Source organism: Crocuta crocuta, unplaced genomic scaffold (assembly GCF_008692635.1).
Source record: "Crocuta crocuta isolate KB4526 unplaced genomic scaffold, BGI_CrCroc_1.0 scaffold318, whole genome shotgun sequence".
NCBI lineage: Eukaryota > Metazoa > Chordata > Mammalia > Carnivora > Hyaenidae > Crocuta > Crocuta crocuta.
Genome location: NW_027531425.1, coordinates 5798580 through 5821301, shown reverse-complemented (window position 1 = coordinate 5821301; position 22722 = coordinate 5798580). Strand labels below are relative to the sequence as shown.

At 40.6% G+C, this 22722-nt stretch overlaps 1 long non-coding RNA gene and 1 pseudogene across 1 annotated transcript in view; one reads left to right on the top strand and one right to left on the bottom strand.

Moving 5' to 3' along the window:
• Positions 1-10909: 10909 nt before the first annotated feature.
• The window catches only part of LOC144238256 (uncharacterized), a 38988-nt gene continuing 27175 nt past the window's right edge, over positions 10910-22722 (top strand). The window contains exons 1-2 of the long non-coding RNA XR_013337046.1: positions 10910-11067; positions 13894-14015. This is a non-coding gene — a long non-coding RNA (uncharacterized LOC144238256). The remainder of the gene's footprint in view (positions 11068-13893; positions 14016-22722) is intronic.
• Positions 15846-17533, bottom strand: LOC144238205 (keratin, type II cytoskeletal 8 pseudogene; annotated as a pseudogene).

Below are 22722 nucleotides of genomic sequence, written 5' to 3'. Positions count from 1 at the left end.
TCTAAGATGTTTTTTGGATTGTTTTCTCATAAAATATCTTCCAATTCATTTATTTTCTCTTCAGCTATGGCTAATCTGTTATTCAACCCATCTACTGAGTTTTTATTCTATTTTACGTTTCTAGAAGTTATTTCATTCTTTTCCAATCTATCTGTTCTTTTCTCAGACTGCCATATTTTCCTCTATATTTTCAATAATTTATTTTATGAATTTAGTCTTTCTAAACTTATTTATGGTTTCTACCAGATTATTTCACTATTCAAAGTTCTGTGGAGTATAATCCTCATTTTTTTTGTGTCCAATGACTTTTCCTTCAATGGTTCTTTTTTTCAAATTCCTATGAAGTTTTGAGATACATCAAATGTTCTATATCTTGATTATTTTGGAGATTACATAACAACATACATTTGTCAAAACTCATCAAACCTTTAACTTTATAAGACTGAAATTTATAGTCTAAATTATACCTCAAAATAATTAAAAATTTTTTTGAACCCCAAACCCATATTGATACAAATTTTTATTTAAAAATTCCCACATGAGACTTTTTTCTATCTCAAAACCAAAGTAAAACAGTTTACATGTCTTCCTTCCGTGCCAGTGGGCACTTTTTTCTCTAATCCATCATCTGAAGTGTATTTTCAGGGATCCCAAATGGGTTTGAATTTTAATGTTCTACTTCACTAGGGAGAAAAGCTTCATCACTTGACCACATGTATGTTACAATACAATCTTCTAGGTTATTGAAAGCCACAAAACCTCCACTCCATTCCATCAGGTGGGCACCATGTCAGTTTACTCATTTACCATTATGGTAATTTTGAGAGAAACATAATTTAGAGGTAGTGAAGGAAGCTTTCTGCTCCTTCTTCATTTCTGACCCCTGGAAATACTCACTACTTCTGAGTGTGGCTCTGCTTTAGTGAGAGTTGCTGCATTGTACGTTAGATTTGTATGAGTTTGTAGGGGGTAGGTTCTTAAGTTTTCTGGTCTGCCATATTTTCAGGACCAGAAGTGCCCTCCTTTCCTCTTATTCTATGAGCTGTCAGTGGGTAGCATGGATTCCCATGGCTTCAGGTTAATAGACAGATCTCTAGCATAAACATCTCATTTGGATTTTGGAAATATACTTGTAATTCACAAGTAGATATTCCCACCTGAATATCCCATAAGAATCTTAAACTCTGTAATATGTTCATATTTAAATTCCATCAAAACTATATCTTTTCCCCCTAACTAACGGCATCACCATCCCATCAGTTTTCCATGTCATACATCTGACATTTTTCCTCTACTTTTCTACTCCCTTATCCCCTGTCAATACTACAATCCTATTCCTTAATGTCTCCCAGACAAGTTCCCTCTTCTCCATTCTCACTGCCTTAATTCATACCTTTCTTTATTGTCTCCCCAAAAATATTCTCTACAGTTAATAGTCCATCTTTTGTACTTTTACCAGAAAATGACAACACAAATGCTGCTCTTCTCTTTAAAATCCAAAACTGCATATATGTTCTCCCACTACATACAGAAGGGAGCCCACATTACCTAATTTAATGTCACATCCTGTCGTGACCTAGCTTCTTATTCAGTGTCAACTCCTGTTAGCTCACTCAAAAGCTCTAGTTTTATGGAACATTGGGCTTCCCTAAATGCAATGTAGTTTTTGACACTACCAAATCTGCACATGAGAATCAAGCTGCCTAGATTACCATCCACACCATGCACCCTTTTGGCCTAGAGATTTTGTGGCATCCTTGTTATCCACATCAGCTCAAGAAGTATGTTCTCTCTGACACCTTCCCTCACCTTTCAGAACCCTGTCCTAGCCATCAGGAGTGACCTTCTGAACTCCCAGGGGAGTTGAGATAAATACCAAATGCCATTTATCACATTGTTTTGAAAAACTATTTAGACTTCTGTCACCTCCACTATACCATGAATTCCTTGAGGGAGGTGGGTACTGTGTATTATTTATGTACCACTCCTAACTCCTAGCATAGTTCCTGGCCCATAGTAAATATTCTGCTGACTCATTAATAAAAATTGTCATACTTGCAATTCAGGAAAGACTACATAATCTCTTGGGTCTCTTCTAGATGTAAGACCTATGATCTTATACGATCAGTCAGGGTTGAAAATAATTTTACCTAAAACTATACAAGCAAAATATGCTTATTCTTTTCCTATTTGTAAGCCTTTAGTACAGGCATTCTGTAATGTACATGTCACAATAAGCTGTCTCATAGGCTACCACTTCCAGCTTCAGTCTATTTTTTAGAATTCATAGGGTAAGTGTACATTATCCTCTCTTAAAGCAAATGGCACTTCAGCTTGACCAAGTTTAATGTCCATATAAAAATCAGAAATGCTACAAATTGAGGCATATAGAAACATTTCTCATCTCTCCTTCAGGCTCTGTCTGCCATCTGCATCCTACATCCCCACTGCTAACCTGCATCCAACCACTTTCAATCTAGAAACCTCATTCTCTGTGGAATACTTGAATCAGAACTAATTATAGCAATAACTAAAATGGTCCTATGAATGCATGCGCTGCACAACAAGAATACTTTTACTGGATTACTTAGCCGTGGCATGCTGGCTCTGTTAATGTGCTCTGCCTGGCTTCACTGCAGACATACTTCAGAAAATGTAAGGCTGCAGTTAAAGTAATAGAAGGCCAAAGAAACCTGAAGAGATAAAGAATCAAGTTCATCTCCTAGGGAATATGTTTTAAAACAATCTTCTAATGGGAATAAGGGACTTAAGAGGTTCATTTCAGAGCAGATGTCAAACCAGAGCTGGGTCCATTTTTGCAGGTTTTGTTCACTAGTTGGACCTCTGCTGCATCAGTTTTACTTGAAGTTAGAAAAGCAGCCTGAGACAGTACTCACAGCAAGAAGCTGTACAGGGCTTTGTGATACTCAAGCTCCCTTTCTGGGCAGGAACCCACTGAGAAGGAAGGGATGGACCAGGCCATTGGTTCTCTCTCACTCAGTTATAAATACATGGCTCTTGCTCCCTGAAAAGCAATGGAACTAAAAAACTTTATTCAGTATGGTGTTGCCAAAGGATAAAAGCAATCAGCTTGGTCTTTAGCTAATTCCATCAAAATAGAAGGAAACATGGAAATAAACAGGCAACGATAAGACAATGTCTCAAGACGGGGCACAGTTTATACTTTAGACTATGAATCAAAAGGGAGTTGGGTTTAAAACTTAGCTCTTCCAGAGCACCCGAGTGGCTCAGTTGGTTAAGTGTCTAACTCTTGGTTTCAGCTCTGGTCGTGATCTTACGGGTCATGAGTTCTAGCCCTGCATTGGGCCCTGTGCTGACAGTGCAGAGCCTGCTTGGGATTCTCCATCTCTCTCTCTCTTTCTCTCCCCTTCTCTCTCTCTGTCTCTCAAACTAAATAAACTTTTAAAAAATTTAACTTAGCTCCTCCATTTATAGCCATATGACCATACCCTCTTCAGAGCCTTAGGACCTCTGCCTATAAGAGAAGAATGAAGTTTTAACTAAGCTCCAAAAATTTATATTCATCAATAAACTTAAATTATCTTAGCACTTACTCCTCAGTAGTACAAGATAACAAGTAGTATATGAACAAGAGGGTGGATCTATTATGTCCTTCTATAATGAATACTACAGAAGAAATTTTATATAATTGTTGGCAACTTGGCTCAATGACAAATGCAACAAACATCTAAATAGGTTGCCTAGATTCTATGCACCCCTTCCTCTAACTCATCACTTCACCTTCAACAAACATTCAGTGAGTCTGGTCTATGACAGTATTTTCTACTTTATACTATAATTTATAATTATAAATTTAAACGGATATTTATAAACTGACATTTCTGTGATCTTCAAATACAAGATTCCATCATATATCAAACTTTCACCAGTGCTAAGCATATAGAATGTTACAAAAGCAATGCAACTATAAAATTTGAAGGCAGGAGCTCAAACCAAATTTAATTTAGGTTTGATTTGAAAACATTCTAGTGTTATGGTTGTGTGGTTTTTGAAAAAAATACTCACGGGTGGTTCTGGTATGAATAGGTTGACTAGGTTAACTAAAACATTTCTCCATTGGTTTGTGGTTAACCAATTAATTTATTGCTTCAGAAATTGAAGTTGGTTAGCCAGGCCCAGCTTTGGGTTCCCGGTTCAATTCAGTTCAAGTTCCTAGAAAATGTATACTCAGAAAACTGAATGATTCCTAAATTACCATGTGCTAAATATCCCAACTTCCTCAAAAACCACAAGTCTCCCACAAACCACAACCTCTCTTACTCTTTTGTAAGATAAGCAAGAGTCCTAGCAAGAGGCAGCCCAGAATACCAACCCAAAGTACAGCAGAAGGCAAGGCAACACCTAGTATGAGAGCAAAGAGGATCCTACAGTTCTACTCACAGCAGAAGATCACTGTCCTAAAATGTGTGCCTTTCTTGGGCATTAGGAATCCTTATGTTGACAGCTCTCAACCATGATATCTGGATGTAAATGTGTACCTCTTCTAGTTAGGGAGGCTTCTGTCAGGTAGTCATTTACAAATCATTGTTGAATTTGTTTCAAATGGATATATTAATACACAGACGTGTGCATTCATATATACAACAATTATATGTTTATATGTATGCATTAATGAATTATTGTCAGTCACATGCATTCTGATATGTGTTCTTTGTCTAGGAGGAAAATGTGTGGAGCTACAGGGGGTACACATCTGGGAATGTCTCCTGCATTGGGGCATAAATTATATGTGGCAGCAGAAAAAACGTGACAGCAGATTCTTTGTGTGGCATTCCCTTACTTCTGTTCATACCATAGGATAAACTTGGTAATGAAGACATGAGAATTTGGACACTGGACTTAAGGTTGAGGTATAGCCACAGGCATCACAGGTCTTGGATTTCCTGAAGCATTGCAATGGCTATGAGAGAACAGCTGAGGCCTATTAAAGCCAATTTGCACTGAGAATAACTTGCTTGAACAATATCACAGATTCCTTGATAAGATCACTTCACCTTGGTTACTGCAAATCCGCATGAGCTTGAGCCAAACCCTTCTCAATATTCCAAATTTAAATTCTGGAATGTGCAGTGGAGAGGAAATCTCCTAATCTATTGGTTTCTAAATTCAGCTGGCCACCAGAATCAGTCGCAGAGATTTATAAAAAAAGATCTAATAAATAAGAATGTCCAGCACTGGAACCTGGAAATCTAGGATCTTAGGATCTTTCCAGAGGTCTGAGCACCTCAGGAAATTCTGATGATCAGTCAGCTTTGGACACTACTGATCTAGCCCATCCCCCTTTTTCCATTCAGAATAATGTAAGTGCAGACAACTCTTCAATTGTAATAATCATAGCTAATATGTGTAAAGCGCCTGCTGTGAACCACTTTAACATACCTTCCCTCTAATCCTTGTAACTACTCTTAAATTCATGCTGTGAGTAAACAACTTTCTACAATCTCCTCTCTCTAGATGTTCTGCACTATGGTCATGCAGTTTATCTTTTCATATGCTGTTGACGGACATTGCTAGGTTTCCATGTGGTGCTTTATAAAGTCCTGACATCTTAAGCAAAGAAGATAAAGTGATTGAATGGCATTTTTCACCAAAAGCAGGTTCTCAAGGATGTGTGCTAGGACCTACTTTTCTCAGGCTTCTGGCATGTCAAACCCCATAACGATCAGGGAGACTAATGAACTCTTAGGAAATTAATATGTTCAGGATTCACATGAGTATAAATTACCCAAACCAAACCCATGGCGCTTGACCAGGGCACTTCCAGGACCAGGGCTTCAAAACATCAACCTCTTCTTCCCACTTCCAACCATTTCCATGTTGGGCCAACATATGGTTTAGATTGATGGGCCTACTCAGAGCATTAAGATACTTAGCTACATGATTAAGTTTTCATACACAAAATGGCTTCACTTTTATTAAAAATATCCACAATGAAACAAGTTTAACTTCAAGAAATTTTGCTGCTGGGGTGCCTGGGTGGCTCAGTTGGTTAGGTGTCCGACTTTGGCTCAGGTCAGGATCTCATGGTTCGTGAGTGTGAGCCCTGGGTCAGGCTCTGCGCTGACAGCTCAGAGCCTGGACCCTGCTTCAGATTCTGTTCCTCCCTTGCTTGCTCTCTCTCTCTCAAAAAATAAATAAACATTAAAAAAAACTTTTTTAGGGAAATTTTGTGGCTGACCTTTCTACTACTACTTACTTCTAGAATTTCTAGCAACAAACACTGTGACTTTAATCAAACTCCACATTTTAAAAAATCCATATAAATGCTTTACTTTTCAAATGATTGCCTGGCATCCTGTCAAGAATTCACCTGTTGAGCATAGTTTGTTTAAAGGATGAAATGAAATAAGATAGCATCTGACAGTATTCCTGGCAACACTTCTACCAGTTTGTGCCACTGGCCCTCAGCTCGCTTACATCATTTCTGAACCCTGATCAAAGCCTCCCAAGAGAAAGTTTTGGAAGCCTGAAGACATATCTAGTCCCCTTTAAAATAGCTACTTTGGGGGGCACCTTAGTGGCTCAGTTGGTAGAGCATTCAACTCAGCTAAGGTTGTGATCTCATGGTTCATGGGTTCAAGCCCAACGCTGAGCTCACTACTGTCAAGGCAGAGTCTGCTTGAGATCATCTGTCCCCCTCTCCCTTCCTGCCTCTCCCCACTCATGCGCTCTCAAAAATAAAAATGAACATTTAAACAAATAATAATTTAAAAAATAGTTATTTTTAAGGGGGTACCTGGCTGGCTCAGTGGGAAGAGCATGTGACTCTCGATCTTGGGGTCAGGAGTTTGAGCCCCATGTTGGGTGTACAGATTACTTAAGTAAAAATAAAACTTAAAAAGAAAAAAGAAGCAAAATTATTTTTCTAAACTGCCAGAAAATTGAATGGATCATATCACAGTGGAGCTATAAAAGTTAGTCCCTCCATAACAAATGCCAGCTATACTTCTTGTGATTATTTCATCTCCTTAGCCAACTGTGTCAATGATGTTACCTAAATAAACAAATGAAACAGGGAGAACGTATAATACAGTTTTCTATAAATTAAAAACTTCAAGAGTTGTATTTACAGAAACATGGGCATTTGGGGAACTTCAAAACCACCGGGTCTTAGCTCATTTTACAGTTTTCCAAATCCATGCATGTTCCTCACAGCAATTTCCAAAGGAAGCAGCCTTGCAGCAGTGAAAGAAATGTATGCTGAAGCAGGAAACTTGAGTTTGAGTCCCAGTTCAACTGTTCAACTTAACGAGCTGTCTGATGGTTATTTAATCTATCTAAACTTCAATGCCATTACCTATAGCATGTGTGTGATGATAGCAACTTTCACTTGCTGAAAAGATTAAATGAAATGAATACATAAAAATATCTAGCTCAGTTTCCAACTTATAGCTTCTTTCCATGAAAATCCCAAGGAGTATTCTTTTTTATTTATCTATTTTGAGAGAAAGAAAGAACACGGGCAGGGTGGGGGGCCAACTGAGGGGCTCAGGCAGCCCTCAATGGGCATTTTTTTATCTTGACAAAATGGTTCTAAAATATAACAAGTCTCCAGTAAAAAGTATTAAAGAAGAATAATGGAAGACTACCTGGTGATACATGAATTACATTAATGGACTCAATTCCTTAATCCCTCTCTGCATCTACCTTTTTTGCAGTGTGACCATGCAGATCCTTCTAGGAAAAATGGAGCACATTTCCCTGCACTTCAGTTCTAAGTTTGGTCCTGTGACTTGTTTTGGCCAATGAGATGTTCGCAAACTTGCTGCAAGAAGAGATGTGAAAAAGTACTTTTGCATTTGCTTCTTGTCTGCCCTTTGCACCTCACCATGGAACATGTCTGGGATAGCCTGCTGGTGGTTAATTAAAAGATATGTGGCCCAATTTCATGCCTCTCCTTAGACCACAGCCAGCAGACCACCAGACTTAACAATGAGCCCAAGTGAAGCCAGAAAAACTTCCCAGTTTAGCCCAGCCTAAGTTATAAGTTGCAGACAGAAGAGCTAAATAAACATTTATTGTTTTAATCTGTATTTTCTCAGTGGGGTTTCTATGAGAAAATTAAGCCCTATAGAAAAAATATTTGAGTGACTATTTTCTCAATTCTCCCAAATGATACATAGTTAATTCATTACATATAATAAATGCCTTAGGGTATTGAGGCTTAATTATCTTCCAGAACCCTGCTAAGAAGGGATGTTTTAACCCATTGCATTTTGAATGGTTGTCATATAGCATAAATGTAACGATAGATAACTAATACAACCATATATACTTTATAAAGTCATCATTCTTAAAATAATGTGTCCCCAAAATGGCAGCATGAGGGACCAAAATTAAATATCAAAAATCCTGAAATCTATAAAAAAAAATACAAAATAAAAGTGATATTTTAAGAAAGAAATGGAGGGGCACCTGGGTGGCTTAGTCGGTTAAGCGTCCGACTTTCGCTTAGTTCATGATCTCGCGGTTCGTGGGTTGGAGCCCCGCGTCGGGCTCTGTGCTGACTGCCAGCTCAGAGCCTGGAGCCTATTTCAGAGTCTGTATCTCCCTCTCTCTCTGACCCTCCCCTGCTCACGCTGTCTTTCTCTCTCTCTCTCTCTCTCCTAGAAATAAATAAAAATATTTAAAAAAAAAAGAAAGAAATGGAGCACTCATTGTGACAAGTGGCTACTATATGCAGAACAAAAAACTCACTCCTTGACATCTTGCCCTCAAATACATTCCATATGGCTAAAAACATTTTGTTTAAAGAGCTATATTATGAAAAACAGATAACAATTCATATCATCTTCTACTGAGAAAGGCCTTTTTAAGCATGACTACCAGTAAAAGAAGTGATAACAGAATAACTAATAGATCTATGTAAACATCACTGTATGTTTAAAAACCAAAAATATTAACTTTGACACAAAATTTTTATATTTCAATATGTACTTAAAAGGCAAACAAAAATTAAATTTGGTAATAGCTATTACTTATGTATATGTTTTCATAGCAAAAATTATTGAGCTGCTTCTGCATGCCAGAAGTGCGTATTTGGAGCTTAAATAGAAAGCAGGGGGAAAAAAAGAGGAAGAAGAGAAAGCAGAAATAAGCACAACCCCTATTCTCACAGCACTTAAAATTTAGTGAAGGAGCCAGAATATAAGCACATAAATAAGTACAGGAGAGCATTCCAGTAAGAGGAAACTGCATGTGCAAAGGTCCTGTGGTGGGAGAGAATTTAGTGCATTTGAGAGACTGAAATAAGGCCAAAGCAGCAAGAACACACTAAACAAATGAGAGGCTAGCTCAAAAAGAACTAAAGAGGAAAACAGGGCCAAAAGTCAGATGCCTTCTAAGGCCTCAGGAAGGCATTTGATGTTTACCCTAAGAAAGTTACTTGAAGTGAATGGTTTTAATTGGGTGGGTGACATGATCATATTTGTGTTTTGACCTTCTGACTATAGACAAGATAATTGATTCAAACCTTTGAAGTTAGTGAGTTATTGTATTAACAGAAGCAAGGAGCTCTAGAAATTTGGTCCAGAGGTGTGGTAATGAAGATATTGACAAGTGAGTGGATTCAAAGATACTTTAATGATTACACACACACACACTGAAGCCTGATGATGGGTAGGATTAAGGGAGTGAAGGAAAGATAATATTCTATTATGCCAGAATGTGATAATGGCATTCACTAGGCGAGGAAAAATCAGCAGAGAACCAGGTGGGGAAGAGATGGATTTTGACTTTTATCTTAAACATTACACATATTCCATCTGAATTGCCTTTGAAACATTCATGTAGAAACGAAGTAAGCAGTTCCATAGAGTAGAGGCAGGAGCTACAGAAAGAAACCTTAGATCTCATCAGCATTTAGCAGATAGCAGAAGCTACAAGCATGGCTATTTGAAGCTGTGGGAAGGGCTCTCAAAACAGAGAAGTAAGATAGGTGTCCCTTAGATTTAGCCTTTAGAAGCTCCCAAGATTGACTGGAGAACAAAGATTGGCGAAAGAACGAGGCTAGCGTGAAAGGAGAAAAGCCCAAGGGGAGTAAAGTCACCAAGGCCAGCAGAAGAGAAAACTTCCAAGTAGTAGTGGTCAGCAATGTCCAACTCGGTGGAGAGGTCAAGTAGGACAAGGACCTGACAAGGTGTTACCCTGAGCAAGAGCTGATAAAGGCATTTAGAGGTGAGGAAATGAAGACATCGAGGCCAGTCCTGCCCCCTAACCTATACGGGAGATACATACCTTCCAAGACCCCTCGTGCACGCTTAAAACCAAGACGAGTACCAAAACTTAACATATCTTATGGTTTTTTCTATACATACATACTTATAATGAAGTTTAATTCGTGAATTAGGCACAGTAAAAGATTATCAACAATAATAAAATAGAACAATGATACCAATATACTGTAATAAAAGTTCTGTGAAGGCGATCTCTCTCTCTTTCTCTCAAAATATTACACCATAGGGGCGCCTGGGTGGCTCAGTCGGTGAAGCGTCGCACTTGGGATCAGGTCATGATGATCTCAGGGCTGGTGGGTTAAAGCCCCCGCCCGGCTCTGTGCTGACAGCTCAGAGCCTGGGGCTTGCTTTAGACTCTGTGTCTCCCTCTCTCTGCCCCTCCCCCGCTCCTGTGCGAATGCACGCTCTCTCCCCCTCAAAAATAAACATTTAAAAAAACCTCAAATATTCTCATCTGAAGAAAGTATCTTGAAAAAATATGACCCTGTACTCACCCTTCCTGTGACGTTGTGAGATGTTAAATTGCCTACGTAAGGGGATGAAGTGAGGTGAGTGACGTAGGCACTGTGACATCGCTAGTCTACTATTGACCTTCTGACGATTCGTCAGAATCATTTGCTTCCTCACCGCGGTTTGCCTCGGGGAAAAATGAAATCACAGATGGCGAAACTGCGGGAAAGAGGGAACTACTATATAGGCAACTCTTGAAAGAAATTGGGCGTGAAGGGGCGCTTGGGTGGCTCGGTCGGTTAAGCATCCGACTTCAGCTCGGATTATCATCTTGCAGTTGGTGAGTTCAAGCTCTGTGTTGGGCTGTGCGCTGAGCCTGGAGCCTCCTTCGGGTTCTGTGTCTCCTTCTCTCCTCTCAAAAATAAATAAATAGGGGCGCCTGGGTGGCTCAGTCGGTTGAGCGTCCGACTTCGGCCCCAGTCATGATCTCACAGTTCATGGGTTGGAGCCCCGCATCGGGCTCTGTGCTGGCAGCTCAGAGCCTGGAGCCTGCTTCGGATACTGTGCCTCCTCTCTCCGACCCTCCCCTGCTCATGCTCTCTCTCTCTCTCTCAGATATAAATAAAATACTTTAAAAATTAAATTAAATTAAATTAAATAAGTAAATATTGGGCATGGAGGAAGGCAGGTGTGGGGATGAGCACTGGGTGTTATATGGAAACCAACTTGATAATAAACTATGAAAAAAAAATAACGATAATAATAAATATTTTAAAAAAGAAAATAGGTTGCAACACAGAAGAAAGATTATCAAGGGATGTGAATAATCTTTCCTGCTTTCTTTGTTTTTTAATTTGCCATGTTTTGTTATTAACAAAATCTTAAGTTTATTTTTTAAGTAATCTTTACACCCAACGTGGGCCTTGAGCTCACAACCCCAAGATTAGGGGTCACATGCTCTTCCACCAGAGCCAGGCACCCTTACAAATTTTTAAAGATTATTAATATCATCAAATTCAGTACTCCAAAATTTTGTAAGTATAAAACAGATAATAGTTTAAAATATATGGGCAATTTATGTAGCAAGGGATATATATTAGTCTTCATCATTATGTCTTGTAAGAAATAAAAATCATTGTAACTTAAGCATCAAAATAAAAGTAAGTAATGTATGTAAAGTTCTTCACTGGATGACACAAATAGACATTTTCTTCTCTTTTCTCTTTTATATGAATAAAACTAAAGTCTAAGACAATTGAAAGATTTTTTGCAATTGATGTGGAGCATTCAGCTTTATCAATATTAATCTTCACTGGACAAATTTTACTTATTTCACCTCTTTATTATTCTGTTATATACTCTCATTATAATTGATTATAATTAAATTGATAAAGATTTATTAAGCCACCAAATATTTTACAAAATACTATCCAATAATTTTGGTTGTGGTGTTTTTTTTAGAATAGGGCATGATCTATGCATATACACGTAAATAAAGAAATGGGTACACAAACATATTTAACTTGTTTAAGATCAAAAATATTTGATTAGGGGCGCCTGGATGACTCGGTCGGTTGAATGTCAGACTCTTAATTTCAGCTCAGGTCAAACTAACCTTGCAGTTTGTCAGTTCGAGCCCCGCATCAGGCTCTGCTTTGACAGTGTGGATCCTGCTTGGGATTCTCTCTCTCTCCCCTCTCTCTGCCCCTCCCCTCCCCTACTCATACTCTCTCTCTATCTCAAAATAAATAAATACTTTTAAAAAATATATTTGAGGGGCATCTGGGTGGCTCAGTCGGTTACGCATCCGACTTCGGTTCAGGTCATGATCTCACAGTTTGTAGGTTCAAGCCCCATGTCGGGCTGTGTGCTGACAGCTAGCTCAGAGCCTAGAGCCTGTCTTCGGATTCTGTGTCTCCCTCTCTCTCTGACCCTCCCCTGATCATGCTGTCTCTCTCTCTCAAAAATAAATAAAACATTTAAAAATTTTTTAATATATTTAATTAAATGAAGTAGTGAATAAATTCTTTTCTTGCAAAAATTTTGCCTGAGCCTTAAAAGGACTAGGAATCAGCACCTAGCATTATGAATACATTTTATCAGGTGCCATAGGCACATAAAAGTTGGTTATTCCAGCTTTACTCATATGTTGGACATAAACCAACACCGCTCTGCAGCAAGTTCCCTTACAGAAGGAACTCTGTCTAATCTCTTCCAAAATGTCCTAAATAAGAACATAAAATAAGTAGAATTAAAGCTGTACTACACCAGGGCACATTTATATTTCTGACAACTATGGATTATTCAGTAATACCCTTCAGTGCACCAGTAAGCAGGGAGCATGGAAAGCTAATAAAAGTAATGAAGTCTTTGTAATACACGAACTCACTGCTATTAAATCTCTTCTGAGAAATGGGATGAGCCTGCCAAGTTTGTTGGGAGGACAGCTGAATTTGTAAGCTGGTGAAGTGAATATGAGTCGTGCCACGTGGCGACAGGGGCTGAGAGATAATGGGTGTTAATGCTCAGAAACTGAATGCTTTATCTGGTCTTCAAATTTATTGAGAGGTGGATCATGACACAAAGCTGGATTTATCATATCTGTGTACTTATCAGCGAAGTCTAGAGATGAAATCACAGTTTTATAGTATACAAAGCTTGGGTGTATCATAGTTGCTACCAGTATTGAGCCACATAATGTTAACTTAACATTCTTCATCCAATGACTGATATCATTTGCCATCCCTGTTTAAGGCTTGTTGAGGTGCCTTAGTTATCCAGAGCTCCCTGGAGCCATGATGATGTTCAGGTCTACGGAAAGTGCTACTCAAGTGGTGCATCGGTCAAAGACCAAGCAGGAAACAGCACACTGTGATTTACGAAAGCTTAATACACCAAGGTGTGGACAGAGTGCATGAAAACCACAAAAATAGTACACTACATACCCGGAGGTAGTATTGGTGGGGAGCATTTATCACTCCTGGATACAGACGTGTCAAGGGAGGGAAGAGGTTACTGGAATCTAGAGACAGAAAAGGCTATGCAGAAAATGTCACCTTACAGAAGCTGTGACTTTCAGAAGAGGGATACAGCTAGCCTGAAGCCATCCTGCAGGAAGGGGGATAGACGAATAATACCCCAGCCTCCTCTTCCCTCTCCTCTCCAGCAGGTGCCGCCCATTGACTGAACCCAACCAACAGTCCAGGACAGACAGCCCTTTGAAGCTGCCTCTCAGACATGGTGCAGAGTGGAGTAGCAGGTCCAGTAACCTGAAGGAGCAAATGCAAGGTACCCACCATTAGTGGAAAGACAGTGTTATTGTCTTAAGTAAACTTTAGCTTTGCCTAAGTCTTTATTTTATCAGTAGTTTCCTAGATGATATTATTTGCTTGGTTTCCTCTCCAGCCTGAAGAGTTTTAACCTGAGAGTGGGTAAAAGACATTAATCCCTAGTAGTCAATTTCCTTAAGCATCTTCAGGTAACATTATCTCCTGCTTCCCCATAAAAATCAAGAATTCTCACCTAAAGCCCCAGGAGAATATTTATTTTCATTTTACAAAGAATGCCTATTGTTGAGTGGTGGCTTTTTTTTTTTTTTTAAGAGAATAATTAAAGCTCTCCGTTTTTCCTTTTACAAATCAGGTGAGCAGTGTATTTACTCTGAACAATGACAGTTTTTTGGCCGCTTGTGAACTCTGGAAATATTGATCAGTTAAAAATATTCGGACGCTTGCATCTCCTGAATTTGCTTACTGCAGCCCTTCTTCCTGGTCGGTCAGGAGAGCACCAGCAATTTTGTTATCATGATAAATTATCCTCCCTGGTAGGTCACTCTTTTTTACCTAAAGTCACAATTTGCTCCTTCCTCTAGGTCACAACCTGATTTTTCAGGGTGACAGATTTATTGCTTGCTTTGTGCTCCAAAAAACAAATAGCCAACATTGCTCAAACTACAGTACTGTCACAATAACTTTGGATATTTCCCAATAGGAATAAGACCCAGCATTTTTATTCCTGTTTGGATTTGGTAGAGAGAGAGAGAGAGCATTTCTACATTTTTCTAGATCTGGGCTGGAGAGTGGTAGTTAGGTTCAAGCCAAGCTGCCAGCGTAAGCAACTGATAAGCTAGTGTTTGTTGGCATAGTCTTAGGAGCCCAAAAAACAGAGCAAACAGCTACTCTGACCTCCAAAGGAAGCCTTTTCACTGATGGCACATTTACCTCTGCCATTATAAAAGCCCAAGTCACCCATAAAATGTCCCTAAAACCTGAGAAGGAAGCTGCAATGTTAGGTAAGGTCATGTCACAGACCTCTCGTGGTGGAATGTGGATTAAAGTGATGAACCACATTTCCAGGCCTGTTCATTAAAATAAAAAAAAAAAAAAAACAATTTTAAAAAGCCCACATTCAAGTCTTCCATGCTTCCTTCCCCAGCCTACCGTCTCAAATATGCTGCAAATCTCCAACCCTGCATCGACCCCGCATTGCACACCTCTAAATGCTGTGTGACCTTGCAAACATTATTACACCATTCTGTGCCTCCATTTCCCCATCTGTTAGAGATAATTATAGAACATACTTTATAAAGCTATTGAGAGAATTAAATAAGCTACTGCTTGTAAAGCGAGTAAAACAATGCCTTCCTATTTAGGAATTAGATAATTTTTATCAATTTAGTCTGGTGAAAATAGAATGGTGTATTGTCTGTGGTTTCCATTTCCTAAATAATTCACATATTTTTCATTTTTCTACTCTGGTTATTAATCTTTCTCTTATTCCTTTGTTTAAATTCTCTATATATTCTGGGTTAAACATTTGTTATTTATGTGTTGCAAATATGGCTATTCCTTTTCACTCTTTTTTGGGGACTTGGAGGAGCGGTTGGCAGAACCAGCTGAGGCTTTATTTGGGAAAAGACACTTGAATTGGCTTTTAGTTGGGGTCAAAGGCAAGAGGGAATGCCCAGGGCAGTAGACTCCCCACGAGGGTGGACTGAGGACTGGAATTGAGCCTCAGGTGGGTGTCTCCTGTTCCCTTCGTTGCCCTGCACAGCCCCTTCCCCCAAAGGCTCTATGGCAGCCACAGCAGTGAGGGGCTGGGAGCAACCTCAATGGCTGTTCAGTTGGACAGGACATCAGATGACTCAGACACCAGCTTCCCATTGGGGGTCTCAGCCTTCTTCACAACCACAGCCTTGGAGGAGCTGACTCGGCTGAAGGAACTAGAGCCCTGCCACAGCAGAAACTGGACTAGAAGGAGCTCAGGCCGTAGTTGTGGCCAGGGCTCCGGAGGCAAACCCCCCCCAGTGGGCGGAGCTCAGCCCACCTGAGCAGCCATCTGCAGCCTTGGTATGGTTACTCATGTTCTGCATTCCAGACCCCAGCTGGACCTCCCCACCCTCCAGCAGCTTACAGAAGGTGGCGATCTCCACAGCCAAGACCAGCTTGATGCTCACAAACTCCAGGTACTCACACATCTGTCCTGCCATGGCCTGCTCGGTTCGCTGCAGTGCAGCCTCCACTTGGCATCAGCATCCTTAGTGACCAGTTCCCCACGCTGCCCAGTATCAGCAAGGGCAGCCTCCAGGGGAGCCCCCTGGCCTTTGAAGCCCTCGATCTCAGCCTGGAGTTGGCCAGTGTTTTGGGTTCATCTCACAAATCTCACATCTTTATGCTACGGAGGTCATCCCTGTGCTTCTCAGCCAGTGCCAGCAGCTCTCATGCTTGATCTGGTCCATGGTCTCAGCCTCGGCCGGATTACAGTTAGCGATCTCCTTGTATTGGACCTTAACCTCGGCGATGATGCCATCCAGTCCAGGAGGCAGCAGCTGTCCACGGAGTAGAGTGCAGAGCTGTCGGAGATCTGCAGCTGCTCTCAGCTCTTGCCTTCACACGCCGGCCAGCCCCTCTAGGCAGGACTCCAGCTCTGCCTCATTCACGGAAGCTTCACCCATAGCCTTCTTGCATGCTCTCTGCATGCTCTTTGGTCTCTTCTTCCTACTTACTCTTTTTTTTTTAATGTTTATTTTATTTCTGAGAGAGAGAGAGACAGCATGAGCAGGGCAGGGTCAGAGAGAGAGGGAGACACAGAATCCAAAGCTGGCTCCAGGCTCTGAGCTAGCTTTCACCACAGAGCCCAATGCGGGGCTCAAACCCACGAACTGTGAGATCATGACCTGAGCCGAAGTCGGATGCTGAACCGACTGAGCCACTCAGGGCACTCCCCCCGCCCCAGCCGCTACTTATTCTTGAAGTCCTCCACCAGCTCCGCCTGCTGACAGGCTCTGGCTCCACCTTCTCCTGGGCCAGTGTGTCCAACTGCCACCCGAAGCTGCTGATGTAGCTCTCAAACATGTGGTCCAGGTTGCTCCAAGCCGTCTTCCGCTGCTGCAGGAGGCTCCATTTGGTCTCCAGAATCTCATTCTTCTGTTCCAGTTTGCATACCTTGTTGATATAGGATGTAAACTTGCTGTTGAGGGTCTTGAACTGCTCCTTCTCCTCGATGCACACCCCTGGATTTTGGGGTCCACCTCCAGCATAAGAGGGTTCAGCAGGCTTTGGTTCCCTGAGACAGCTGCGGTTCCTTGAGACAGCTGTGGTGCCCCCTAGGCCCTCGGCCCTGAGTAGCCCCCGACCACATTCATGCTGGTGCCCAGGCCACCTCTGAAGCTCCTGCTGCTGCCCACTGGGGAGAAGGCTGAGGAGTTGACGTGGGAGCCAGGTGCGCTGGAGTATGAGCTACTGCTGAAGGCCCAGGCGCCAGAGATAGACACCTTATAGGGACTTCTGGGTCACCCTGATGGACATAGTGGAGACTGGAGTAGAGACAAGTAGGCTGAACTAGAGATTCTAAAAGGAGCCAAGGATTAATTCTAGATGGGGCATTCATTCTCATTATGATATATAAAGTATAGATTTCAATCTCGGGAAAATAAGAATTTTCAAAAAAAGATCCCCCAAATACTTGAAAGTCTATGCTCTAATAATTGGAGTAAAATATTACAAACAGACTGACTGCCAGCCTTCATAAGACAATTACCATTGCTTTTTACTAAATCAAACTGGCTTAAATGTTACATCAAATTGTTAAAGTAAATTTATAATATATTCATCAATAATGACATATTCGGGGATACACAGAGTAATAAACACAATTCCTACCTTTATCAGATATAACATCTACCTATAATGAAAGAATAAAAACGTTAAAAATATTTAAAATGATAAGGAAGTATAAATTTTAGGTAGTACACACCACTGTACATATTGTTATAATTCATTCCTATATTCAAGAAACTCATAAGTCTCACCAACAAAGACAACAAAATGGGGAAAACTCATTTCCTTCCCTGTTGACGGAAATCCTTGAAAAGTCACAGTTTATAGTGTCCAAACCATGAAAGAACAGACTTTTGTTATTGGAATCAGTCCACGGATAATATTGTCGTAGGTCCAGTGTCCAAGACAATGACCAGGCTGCAGCTGAGTCCGTGTTCTCTCTCTCTTATCCTTACCATCTCTCATTTGTGTAGTATGGTTTCCAACACATCATGCATATGGGTCAAATCCTAACCTTTAGAAAGTCTCATCTTATTTCTGTGAACATTCTTGAGTTTTTCAAGGCTCTTTCTATATAGGTCTTGAGTGATAAATGCAAGTTGGTTTTAATTATTTTTATTCTTAATCATTTTGTATTCCAAATATGGCCTCTGTGGACTCAAAATATTTAAAGTCTCAGGTATTTGTTTCAAATCAATTCAACTTCGGTCCTTAGTTCAGTATCAGTTATCAGAGAACAAGAACTATTTTAAAACACACTTTTCTCTGGACATTAAAAATATTCTATTTTGTGCTAAGTATTTATTTATTTTGAAAGACAGAGAGAGCACAAGTGTGGAAGGGGCAGCGAGAGAGGAAGAATCCCAGACAGGATCCATGCTGTCAGCACAGAGCCTAATGCAGGGCTTAAACTCACGAACTGTGAAATCATGGCCTGAGCCGAAATCAAGATTCAAATGCTTAACCAACTGAGCCACCCAGGCACCCCAAAAATATTATATTTTAATCATCAAAGTTTATTCCCGAATTCTCATAATAACTGTTACAAGCCAAAAGACCAGTTGGCAGAACAAGTACTTAAATTCTGATGTATTGTTTCAATTCAATAAATGTTTGTAGTAGAAATAAGAATAGTTCATAGTAAATGAATGTCTATGTGCCAGGCCCTGAGGAAAGCTCTATCTGAATTAAGGTTTATCTACTCAAGTCAATGCATGCTTCTTGTGTACCTGGTATGTGCAAAGCACTGTCCCATAAAGGAATCTATAAAGATTGTGACATAAGTGATAGCGCAGAGCTATGAAGTATAGAAGTAACACAATTGCTTTGGTAGCTCAAAGACCAGAGTGAGCCTGTCTCTAAAGGAATCTGGAAAGGTTTCATGAACAGATGTTAGAACATTATGGCTTGAAAACCAAGGAAGCCCCTCCCCCTCCTGCCCTCCCCACACAAACCACAGGGCTGTGCCTCAGGCCTTAGCAGAAGCACCGCTACAGCCCACACAACTCCATCCTCACCTCTGCACAGGAGTTGCAGTCTCCGTTGTCCTGTGCATGTGCTCTTTTTGACTCTGATCTTGTGTTTTGATCCAGCTTGTGGGTGGTATCACCTGCTCATGAATTGGTTTGTGGTCATGGCCCATTCTCACCTCAGCCTGTCCCACACCCCCTGGAAAGATCTATTCAGACTCAACAGATCATGTCTGTGTAGCTCTTTAAGCTTTTCAAAGCATCATCTTAGGTAAGGAAATGTATGGAGATTTAAAGGTATTTCATTATATCACTGAAACTATGTAGTAAAGAATATAGATAGCAAAAAATACTGGATTGTATTAAGCAGGAATTACGAACCCGCAAGGCTATTTGGGGGAAATAGCTTGGGCACATAATGACATCCCTGACTTCAACCCACCGGTATTTTTTCAATTTACATTTTGTAAGATGATCTGTAATGACATGCCATCAAAGCATAAATACTTCCACAGGAATCAGCAGAATTTTCCAAGGTCCCATCCAAACCACTCTGTACATATTCATAATCTGAATAACAGAATTCGTTTCCCTCTGTCAGTCACTGTGTTTGTTTTCTTTTCATGGCCGTCAGAGGCTACCAGTGAGATAACTCAGAAAATGTCATGCACAGAGAGCTAATAGGAATGGACTTTGCTACACCTTGGCTTGTTTCAAGAAGCCAAACTGGAGCAAGAAATTTCAGAAGATGGAGAGTGAATGCACAAACAATGTGTTCGAATTCCCTCTAACTCTGTTCATAATTCTCTTCTGGGAATGATCGACTCACAAGGAAATAAAACCACAGCTGAGCCTCAGTGGTGGGCACTGAGAAGTCTAGAGTAAAAATAATCTTTTTTAAATATTTATTTATTTTTAAGGGAGTGCTCAAGCAAGGGAGGGGCAGAGAGAGTGGAAGGCAGAGGATCTGAAGAGGGCCCCGTGCTGACAGAGAGCCCAAAACAGAGCTCAAACTCACAAACTGTAAGGTCATGACCTGAACCTGTAACAGATGCTTAACCGACTAAGCTGCCCAGGCGCCCCTATAATGAAAACATTCTTCCTTCATCATTACTTCGGGAGAACATGGAGTTTAATGGAGATATCGGTGAATTTAAGGCAGAAAGATGGAGATCTAATCTGACAAGGAATAATCATTAGTCCTCGCCTAAATCAGCCCTTCAGTTTCTCCTGCTGTAACAGGGTGGGGAGTAACTAAATATTCTCTAAGCTTCCCCAAAATTTTAACATTGTCTCACTAGATTGCTCTTCATTCTAGGCACGCTGATTTTCCTTCACTGTCTATCCAGTATCCAATATAAAAAGGAAGAAATTCTTAAAAGTGGCAGACATTAGATTTCAGGTCAAAACTTTTGCTCAAGATTAGTCTTGGGACACCTGGATGGATCAGTTGGTTAAGTGTCCAACTCTCCATTTCAGCTCAGGTCATGATCTCACTGCTCATCACATCTAGCCACATGTGGGGCTCTACGCTGACAGAGTAGAGCCTGCTTGAGATTCTCTCTTTCCCTGTCTCTGCCCTTCCCCTGAACTCTCTCTCTCACTATCAAAATAAATAAATAAATTATTTTTAAAAGATTAGAGTCTCTCTCTGTGAACTAAGATAAAGCAAACACCACCTCTCAATTTGACAGAGACAAACTGACTCTCTCCATGATAAACTCAAATCAAATGCATAAAATTTTTTAAAGTTACATTAAAAGCTTTTGGCCAATCCTGTTCCTGTGTTGGGGCACCTACTTGGCTCAGTTGGTAGAGCACGCAGCTCTTAATCTCAGAGTTGTAAGTTCAAGACCCATGATGGATATAGACATTACTTCAAAAAAATTATTTTTGGGGCACCTGGGTGGCTCAGTTGGTTGGGTGGCCGACTTCGGCTCAGGTCATGATCTCACAGTTCGTGGGTTTGAGCCCCGCATTGGGCTCTGTGCGGACAACCAGCTCGGAGCCTGGAGCCTGTTTCAGATTCTGTGTCTCACTCTCTCTCTGACCCTCCCCTGCTCATGCTATCCCATCTCTCAGAAATAAATAATGTTAAAAAATTTTTAATAAAAAGAACTGTTACTGTATTATTGAGTCATTCAAATACTTAAGAGTAAACTGTTGATAAGGTACCAGGTAAAGATACCTACTACAAGACAGCTTGTGCCTCTTCTTTCCATTTATTCTCAGCTTTCTTTTCCAGCCAGGGCCCTCCCCAGCCACCCTGTCCTAAAACATACCCCCAGAGGCTCTCTCTTCACCTTGACTTTATTTTCTTCCTGCGTACTTACCATCATCTAACATAAGATATATTTTATTTACTTCACTTATTCTCTCTCCATGAAAGCAGAGAATTTTTTTCTATTTTATTCATTGCTAAATTTGTAACATCTAGAACAGTATCTAACACATAGTAAGGACTCAACATGTATTTGTTGAATGCATAAGTAAATATTATTTACCATTATGATATAACAGTTGCCACTTTTAACAGAGTGATTCATATCAGACATATAACCGGAAAAAATGTAGGCCTGCTTTCAGGATGTTTCCCAACTCCAGATTACAAGAAAGGTTCACCCTACCAAAAATAACCAAATAAATGAGCATTCCACATTGGCAATTATGACACAGTCTGAATTCTGACATAAATCCGGGGACTTAGCTTCAGGATGACAAGAGAATCAGAGAAATGTATTATTCCCAAGTGTCTTCAGTCTGGGTTTGGGCGACACACAAAGTAAGCAAAGGTATCCTAAAGGTTTTTTGGCTGGAGTGGCAGCCGGACTTCTTTGGCTTTTGCTTCATAAGCACAAATTGTAATGAATGATAAAATATTAACTCTGGTTCTAACCCACTTTCCAGAAGAAACTCCAGAATCTCTCTTGGGGCTTCTCCTAAATTATTCCTGAATCCTAGGGGCTGATGCAGTGTGAACAGGGAGTGGGTAGTCAGTAAGATGCCCACTCCAGAGTAGGAAAGGCCATTCTGATGTCTTGTCCACCTGTCCACCTCTCAGTTCTTAGTTCCCTGTGCCTCATGCTTAGTCTATCCTAGGCATTAGCCCACCTCTACAGAACTGTAGTAAGATCTGCTCTGTGATTCACCTGCAAAATCACTGTCCTGTCCCCCCGCCTCCCCCCTCCCAAAGACCAGAGCTGTCTTTTCAACTACTGATATACAGGATCTTTTTCCCTCTCCTTCCCTTGCTCAGAAAGCATTCACTATGCTGCTACACACTTCTCCTCAACTCCTAAGCTCCTTAAAACACACACACACACACACACACACACACACACACACACACACACACTTTTATTTCACAAGACTCCTTTACTCCTATATCCCAAAACCTAAGTACGTTTTGCTAGGCAATTGCACCAAACTGGCTCTCACATAGCTCCACTTACCTGTTGACTCTTTGGA